The sequence below is a fragment of the Elephantulus edwardii genome, unplaced genomic scaffold, assembly GCF_000299155.1.
Source record: "Elephantulus edwardii isolate Elephantulus edwardi_28Jun2011 unplaced genomic scaffold, EleEdw1.0 scaffold00305, whole genome shotgun sequence".
In the NCBI taxonomy this organism is placed as follows: domain Eukaryota; kingdom Metazoa; phylum Chordata; class Mammalia; order Macroscelidea; family Macroscelididae; genus Elephantulus; species Elephantulus edwardii.
The window spans coordinates 2,653,010-2,662,067 of NW_006400055.1; the positions used below are offsets into that span (position 1 = coordinate 2,653,010).

At 43.7% G+C, this 9,058-nt stretch overlaps 1 pseudogene; it reads left to right on the forward strand.

Moving 5' to 3' along the window:
• The first annotated feature begins 4,613 nt into the window (after positions 1 to 4,613).
• On the forward strand, positions 4,614 to 7,478 carry LOC102871188 (annotated as a pseudogene).
• Positions 7,479 to 9,058: the final 1,580 nt, after the last annotated feature.

The following is a 9,058-nucleotide window of genomic DNA, read 5'->3' on the forward strand; positions in this document are numbered from 1 at the left end:
ACTGATTTTTAAACTGTGCCATATTCCCTTGTTTTGTTTCAATGACTGCTTCATGGTCTACATACAGGTTTTACATGAGCATAATTAAGGGCTCTGAAATGCCCATTTTTCTCAATGTTATCCATAATTTATTATGATCTGCCACTGAATGCATTTGTATAGTTAAAAAATACAAGTAAATATCTTTCTGATATTCTCTGCTTTCAGTCAAGATTTATCTGGTATCAGCAATTAGATCCTCCTTTCCTCAACTTCTTAATTCAGCATGAATTCGTAAATTTGATTTTTTCCTAGCCATTTTTAACTAATCGTCAGCAGAATTTTACTAATATGTGATATGAATTATTTTGTTGCTGTTGTTCTTATGTGCTGTCGAGTCTCTTGTTACCCATACCAACCCTACGTGCAGTAACTCTGAAGTCTGACCTGTCCTGAGCCAGTTTCACTGATTCTGACACAACAACCTCCATTGCCCAGTCACTGTATCAATCTATATCATCTGCCCCCCCCTTCCACACTGTATCTCTGCCCTTCCAAGCACAATGTCACTCTTCAAGGAGTGACAACAGCTACAACAGCTCTGAACTTTGCTCTCTCCTGAGCCAACCTTATTGTCTCTGACACACCTAACTTCCAATACCCCATTCCCTGAGTCAGTCTATCTCATCAAGGGTCTTCCTCTCTTGTACTGTCCTTCCACTGTCCCAAGCATGGTGTCCCTCTACAAGGACTTGTCCCTCCTTGTAACATGCCCAAAATATGTCAGATGAAGCTTCAGAATCCTTGCCTCCAAGGAGCAGCTTGGTCTCACTCTCTCTAGGACCAACATGTTTGTTCTCCTAGCAGTCTATTCAATACTCTTCTCCAGCACCACATCTCAAAAGCCTCCATTCTCCTTTAATCATCCCAAGTAATTGTCCAGCTTTCAGATGCACAACATATCATTTCAAAGACCATGGCCTGAATCAGGCTTACCTTCATTTCCAGACTAAAATTATTGCTCTTTGGTACTCTTGAGAGGTTCCTGACAGCAGATTTTCCCAGTGCAATTAGTCTTTTGATTTCCTGGCTGCTGGTACTGACAGTGTTGATTGTGGAGACAAGCAAACTAAGGCTGTTAACAATCTCAGTTTCTTCACTGTCTATCACGATGCTGTCAATAGGCCCAGTGGTGAAAATTTTTGTTTTCCTGATGTTGAGCTTCAAACTATATTGAAGACTTCAGTCCTTGACCTTCTTTGGCAAGCACTTCAGGTCCTCCTCAGTTTCACCAAGCAGGGATGTGTCATCTGCATAACACAGGTTGTTGATGAGTCTTTTGCCAATCCTGATACCACGTTCCTTATCATAGAGCCCAGCCTCCTGGATAATCTGTTCTGTATGTAGATTGAAAAGGTAGGGGGATAGGACATATGTTTTTCAGTTTTTATTTCATTTATTTCTGCTTTAATTTTTATAATTTCTGTGTTTGTTGTTGGTGTGTGGTTTGTGTTGTTTTTTTTTTTTCTTTAGATAGTGTCGGGTTTTCTTACTGTCCTTTTTCAGTTTGTTGGAGATTTTTGGGGTTAGAGAGTCAATGGTCATTTTTTTCCTGCCTTTTGATATGTTTTCTTATTACTATAAATTGACCTCTTATTACTGCTTTGGCTGTTTCCAAGAGGTTTTGGTAAGTGGTATTTTCACTGTCATTTGTTTCAAAAAACTTGTTAATTTCATTTTTTATTTCTTCTAGTAGCCACTCATATTCAAGCAAGGTGTTGTTCAGCTTCCAGATGTATAGTTTCTTCTGCTTCATCCCCTTGTTATTAATTTCTAATTTTGTAACATTGTGGTCTGAGAAAATGCTTTGTATTATTTCTGTTTTTTAATTTATTGATGCTTACCTTGTGACTTAAATTGTGATCTATTCTGGAGAATGTTCCATGCACATTGGAGAAGAAGTTATGTTGTGTTTTGGGGGGGATGCATTAGCCTATGAGGTCAAGTTCATTTATTGTGTGGTTTAATTCTTGAGCATCTTTGTTGAATTTCTTTCTCGAAGTTCTATCTTTAATTGAGAGTGGTGTATTAAATCTCCAAGAATTATTGTAGTGTTGTCTATTTCCATTTTCAGTTTTGGTGCACAGGTATTTATTGTTGTTATGTTTTCTTGTTCTATTGACCCTTTTAGCATTATGTAGTGACCGTCCTTGTCCTTTGTGATGGTTTTTGCTTTAAAATTTATTTCATTGGAGGTTAATATCGCTACTACTTTTTTTCTGGTTGCCATTTGCTTGACATCCTTTTATTTTTAGTCTTTCTTTATCTTCATTTTCAAGGTGTGTCTCTTGTAGACAGCATGTTGGTGGATTTTGGGTTTTTTATCCCATCTGCTACTCTTTTTCTCTTCAGTGGTGCATTCAAACCATTCACATTCAGTGTGATTATTGAAAGACAGGGTTTTATTGCTATCATTCTGTAGAGTTCTTTTTTGGTGTTGTTGCTAGTTACTTTAGTCCATGCTGCTTTCTGTTGTACCTCTGTAAGGAGGACCTCTCTCAGTGTTTCCTGCAATGCTGGTCTTGTTTTTACAAACTTTCTTAGGTTTTGTTTTTCTGGGAATATATTGATCTCTCCTTCATATTTGATGGATGATTTTACTGGGTAAAGTATTCTTGGTTGACAGTTGTGTTTTTTGAGTGTTTGGTATGTGTCCTTCCACTCTCTTCTTGCTCACATGGTTTCTGCTGAGAAATCAGTACTTAATCTTATCTGCTCTCCCTTATAGGTTACTCTTTGTTTCTCCCTTGCTGCTTTCAGGATTCTTTCCTTATCTTTGGTTCTAGCAAATTTAACTATGTTATGCCTTGGTGTTTTTCTTTTGGGGTCTATTCTATACAGTCTTCAATATATATTCTCTCATTCTTCGTTATGTCTGGGAAGTTTTTCTGTAGTAATTCTTCCACTTTTTTGGTACCTTTACTTTCTTCTTCCTGTTCTAGGATTCCAATGATACACATGTTATTTCTCGTGATGGTGTCCCACATTATTCTTAGGTTTTCTTCTTTTTCCTTCCTTTTTGATTCTGCCTTTTTCTCCAGCAGATCAGTGGTGACAATTCTGTCTTCTACTTCTCTGGTTCTGTGTTCCATCTCTTTAACTCTGCTCATGTTCCCTCCATCATGTTGGGAGCATCTGAAACATTAGACCTCATATTTTGGATCCTGGTTTGTTGTTTTTCCAGTGCTGCTAATGTCTTGTTGTTTTATCTGCATTGTTTTTTATGGTTTCTTTTTTTTTAACCTCCTCCTGGTTTCTACTTGCAGTATCCTGCAAGTCTTTAAGTTTGTCTTTCATTTATTAAAAAATTTTAAATCATTGTTCTTTTAAATTCTGTGTCAGAAAGTTCCATCAGACTTTCCGGCTTCAGGTAATTCATTGATACTGTGTCACCTTTGGGGGGTGACATCTTGCTTTTCACTTGTGTTGTGTGTGGGATAGCTTGCTTTCTTCAAGACATTTATATGTTCTTGATCTGAAAACAATGTTCTAGAAATCAGTTGGGCAGCTACCCCATTTGTGTTTTTCTCTGAACTTCTGACCCAAGGGAAAATTCAGTCAGAGTTTGTGAGAGCAGCCTTTTGTAGGTACGTCAGATCAAGGTGCTCCAGATTAAAGGCAAGTTGATTGACTGAACATGTAAGCACACGTGTGGAGCCAAATGGGGGTGGGGAAGGCACAGGGGTGGGTGGGCAACCACTTGGGCTGGTCAATCAATTGCAGGACCTCCCTCAAACCTCAGTTGTCCAGGTATGCTCATGAGTGGGAGTCCCTACTCAAATTCCAGCTGTCTATCTCCAACCCAGCAGCTCTCATTCCATGGTCTCTGCCCAGTAGACTTTACCCAGTTGCCTTCATGCAGTGGCCCCTGCCTCAGCAGGGTCATGGATCCAGTGGAACCCAAGAAGACTCAGTTAAATTCCCACTAACCCACTTGCCTCCAGCTGGTCTGCAATGTCCACAAAATTTCAGTCACATTCCCACTGGCCCACTCACTCTTGGACACTTTTCCAGGCAGTCAATGATGCCCAAGATAACTCAGCCAAATTCCCACCAGCCAGCTCGCTTTTGGGTGCTTTTCCTAGCAATGGCTGTGCCCAAGGAAACCCAGTCAAATTACTACTTTCCTGCCTGACTGTGGGCATTTGGCATGGATAGAAGACAATTCAGTCAAATTCCAACAGACCCAGAGGTCTTAGTGGGGCTTAAGAAAACCCAGCTATTTTCCCACTAACCTTTCTTCTCCTGTCAGATGGTTCCCACTGCAGCTTGGCTGGTGGCTTCAGCTTTGGCTACACCCATAGTGCAGCCTGTGGTATGGACCATGGTGTGGCTCTATGTTTCTGTAGCTCCGAAATATTTAAAACTAAAGTTCTGATTTAAATTCTTGCTGTCTCCATCACACTGTGTTGGTTGGCATCTGTGTGGTGTGAGGGTCTCTTTAGTGGTCCATCTCCATGAAGCTTGCTGTTACTCCTGCTCTTCACACTGCGCTCTCCACCTTTGCCATCTCGGAATCCATTTATGCCTTTTTAAAAAGGTGTTTGCAGCTCTCTCGGACCCTCGCTTCCAACATGACGAAGAAAAGGAGAAACAACGGTCGTGCCGGAAAGGGCCGCGGCCACGTGCAGCCTATTCGCTGCATGAACTGTGCCCGATGCGTGCCCAAAGTCAAGGCAACTAAGAAGTTCGTAATCCGAAATATAGTAGAGGCAGCTGCTGTCAGGGACATTTCCGAAGCGAGTGTTTTCGACGCCTATGTGCTTCCAAAGCTCTATGTGAAACTGCACTACTGTGTGAGCTGTGCCATTCACAGCAAGGTGGTGAGGAACCATTCTCGTGAAGCCCAAAAGGACCGGACACCTCCACCTAGATTTAGACCTGCAGGTGCTGCCCCATGACTACCACCAAAGCCCATGTAAGGATTTGATTCCTTAAAAGGCTGAAGAAAACACTCGTCTGAAAATAAAATGGAAATTACACTTTTAAAAAAATTTTTTAAAAGGTGTTTGCAGTCGTTAAGTTGCTAGTCATACATTTCTTCTTCTGTCATACTTATTTATTGTCCAGCTCTAGATGGATAATAAGTGATGGGAAAGATCATGTCTTGCAAGAAAAATTGATGTCTTTTGAGCTTCGGTGTTGGAGAAGAGCACTAAATATCCCATGGATGGCCAAAAGAACAAACAAATACATCTTGGAGTTGGTGCCAGAATACTCTTTGGAGTCAACGGTGATGAGGCGTTGGCCCACTTATGTCAGGCATGGGTGATATTCTTGATATCCTCTCACAGTTCATCCGGTTTTCGTTCATTAGTTTCCAAGGCATCAAACCTGTTCTGGTGGGATAGACTCATGCCCAACTTTTGGTTCTTATGATATGATTTCATTTTCTGTAGCTTCAATTTGAACTTGCATATGAATAGGTGATGATCTGCTCCACAACGATCTCTGTCCTAGTTTTCACAGTTGATATTAAGCTTCTCCAATGATTCTTTCCACCAGTGTAATCAATCTGATTTCTGTGTACACCACCAGGTGAGGTCCATGTGTCTAGGTATTGTTTGTGTTTCTTATAAAATGTGATTGCAATTAATACATAAAAAAGAACTGATCCTTCTTTCTTGTCTCTAACTTTTGCATTTCAGTCTTCCATTATTATTAAGGCATCTTGGTTACATGTTCAATTTCTGACTGCAAAAGTTAGTAGAATCTTCTACTTCCTCCTCTTCGGTTATGGTTGTTGGTGCATATAATTTGAATGATAGTGGTATTGAAAAATCTTCCTTGTATGTGTATGAATAATATCCTGTCGCTTGCAACATTATATTTCAGGATAGATCTAGAAATGGTCTTTGACTATGAATGCGACCCCATTTTTCCTCACCTTTTCATTTTAATTTCCAGCACAGCAGATGTGATTCAAAAATCCTTTGCTGCAGGCCCCCTTTCTGCCCCCTAAGCCGCCGCCCCCCATCATCGTGGTGCCCGACCCCCCCTCCAGCAGTGAAGAGTGCCCCGCCCACCTCCTGGAGGACCCGCTCTGTGCGGATGTCATCCTGGTGCTGCAGGACCGGGTGCGCATCTTTGCCCACAAGATCTACCTCTCCACCTCCTCCTCCAAATTCTGTGACTTGTTCCTCATGGACCTGAGTGAGGGGGAGTTAGGGGATCCCTCTGGGACAGGGGGTTCCCATCCAGAGGACCACCGGAGTCACCCTGATCAACACCACCATCATCACCACCATCACCACCATGGGCGGGACTTCCTGCTTCGAGCAGCCAGCTTTGATGTCTGTGAGAGCGTGGATGAGGGTGGGGGCTCCGGGCCAGCTGGACTCCGGGCCTCCACCAGTGATGGGATCTTATGGGGCAATGGGACAGGGTACCTGCTGGGAAGGGGTCGAGTGCTCTCTTCCTGGAGCCGAGCTTTTTTGAGCATCCAGGAAGAAATGGCAGAAGATCCCCTGACCTACAAATCCCGGTTGATGGTGGTGGTAAAAATGGACAACTCCATTCAGCCAGGGCCCTTCCGGGCTGTTCTCAAGTACCTTTACACAGGGGAGCTGGATGAGAATGAGCGGGACCTCATGCACATTGCCCATATTGCTGAGCTGCTTGAGGTTTTTGATTTGCGCATGATGGTGGCCAACATTCTCAACAATGAGGCCTTCATGAATCAGGAGATCACCAAGGCCTTCCACGTGCGCCACACCAACCGCGTTAAGGAGTGCTTGGCAAAAGGCACCTTCTCAGATGTGACCTTCATCCTGGATGATGGAGCCATCAGTGCCCACAAGCCCCTCTTGATTTCCAGCTGTGACTGGATGGCTGCCATGTTTGGAGGGCCTTTTGTGGAGAGTTCCACCAGGGAGGTGGTGTTTCCTCATACAAGCAAGAGCTACATGAGGGCAGTGCTGGAATACCTCTACACGGGCATGTTCATCTCCAGTTCCGACCTGGATGACATGAAGCTCATCATCCTTGCCAACCGCCTCTGCTTGCCACACTTGGTTGCCCTCACAGAGCAGTACACAGTGACTGGGCTGAAGGAAGCAACCCAGATGATGGTGGACATCGACGGAGACGTCCTTGTGTTCCTGGAACTGGCTTAGTTCCACTGTGCATACCAGTTGGCTGACTGGTGCCTCCACTACATTTGCACCAACTACAACAATGTGTGCCGCAAGTTCCCTCGAGACATGAAGGCCATGTCCCCAAAAAACCAGGAGTATTTCGAGAAGCACCGGTGGCCGCCTGTCTGGTACCTGAAGGAAGAAGATCACTATCAGCGGGCACGGAAGGAGCGTGAGAAAGAGGACTATCTCCACCTGAAACGGCAGCCCAAGCGGCGATGGCTGTTCTGGAACGGCCCTTCCTCACCATCCTCTTCTGCAGCCTCCTCCTCCTCCCCATCTTCCTCCTCGGCTGTGGTCTGAGATGCCGCCACTCTCTTCTGACCCTGCTGCTGTCGTTCCCATCTGCCCTTGCCCTCTGCTCTTCTGCATTTTCTCCCTCCACTTTATAGGGACAAGGGGACCCACATAACCAGGACCCTAAGAGCGGAGCTGGTCTCATCAGCCAACATAGCTCAGCAAGAGAGGAGCTGGGCCCTGTAGATCAGAACAGGGACAACCTACAGAGGTTCCCCAGGTCTAAAACAGGGCTGGAGATAACTGCTTGGAGGCAGGGAGCAGAGAAAGAGCTCTGATGTTTAAGCGCCCTCCGGTAAAATGGAAGTCAACCCAGCCAGCTCCAGGGCCTGTCTGTGGGTCTTGATCTCCCTATGGCCAGGCCACCAGAGCCCCATCCCAGATTGGTAAAATGAGCAGGGAGGCTCCCATCTCTGCTGTCAATGATTTTCCACCAAGGGCCTTGAGGGTTACAAATGTTTTGTAGGTATTTCTACATGGAACCTACTTAAGTCCTCACTTGAGAAGTCAGGGTAGAAATTACCCTTCAGAGTTAACTCAAGAAAGGCTTCTGGTTCCTGGGATGCAGCTGCCAGAGACCAAGGTGATTGAGCTGACATACTGTCAGCATCAGCCCAAGGGCTGTGGGCAATTTTGGTCTGATAAAGGGTGTCAGAAAGTTGTTCAGAGCTCCAGACCTAGAAGCAGTGCCTCTTGGTGCAATGAGAAGCTCCTCCCTCACTCCTCCCACCCATGATCCCATATCCCTTAACTTCCCTTCAGCCTCCATCAGGTCTGGCCAAGGGAAATATAGGGATCAACTCGGTTAGAGGGAGGAAAACAGAAGGGAGGTGATGGGAGTCTGTGCCCAGCAATCCCATGCCCCTTCAGAATCCATCCCCTGCCTTTGGTTAGCACTGCTTTTTATAGGGTGGGACAAAATAATAAAAAAACAAACTTAAACAAAAAAATCACCAAGAAGAAAAACACTCTTATCTTCTTCCCCACAAGGAATGAAAAACCGACAAAGATCCTCTTATAGCTTATGTTTTTATAAAGCCAAACAGGCACCCACAAGAAAAAAAAAAAGAAAAAAAAGTTCCAAGCCAATCAATCTAAGTTCACCAATGCGCGGTGTAACAATACTTATGAGTTCCATTCTTTTTTCTTTTTTATTATTATTTATTTTAATGAAAGTCTACAGAGACTTTGGATTTCTATTCATTCATTGTTGCTCTTTTATCCATGCCTACCCCTCCCCCCAATTCACTCTTCTCTTTGAAAAGTAAAATTCTTTCATTGTTATACAATCCCTCCCCCAAGTCCACTCCACTATGCAGCCTTCGTTCTGGACTCCTGTCATGACAGTAATACATAATCATATATCCCTTTTAAACAGTTCTCACCCTCATTTGTTTTAATAAGATGTACATAATTTATCTCACCTTTTTTAGTCTCCCCCCAACCCTGATGTCAGTGACAACAGTGACACTATGCAGTATTTGTCCTTTTGTGAATGAGATATTTCACTCAGTAAAGTCCTCCAAGGTCACCCATTTTGTGTAATATTTCATGAGTTCCTTGTTTTTCAATGCAGCGTAGTATTT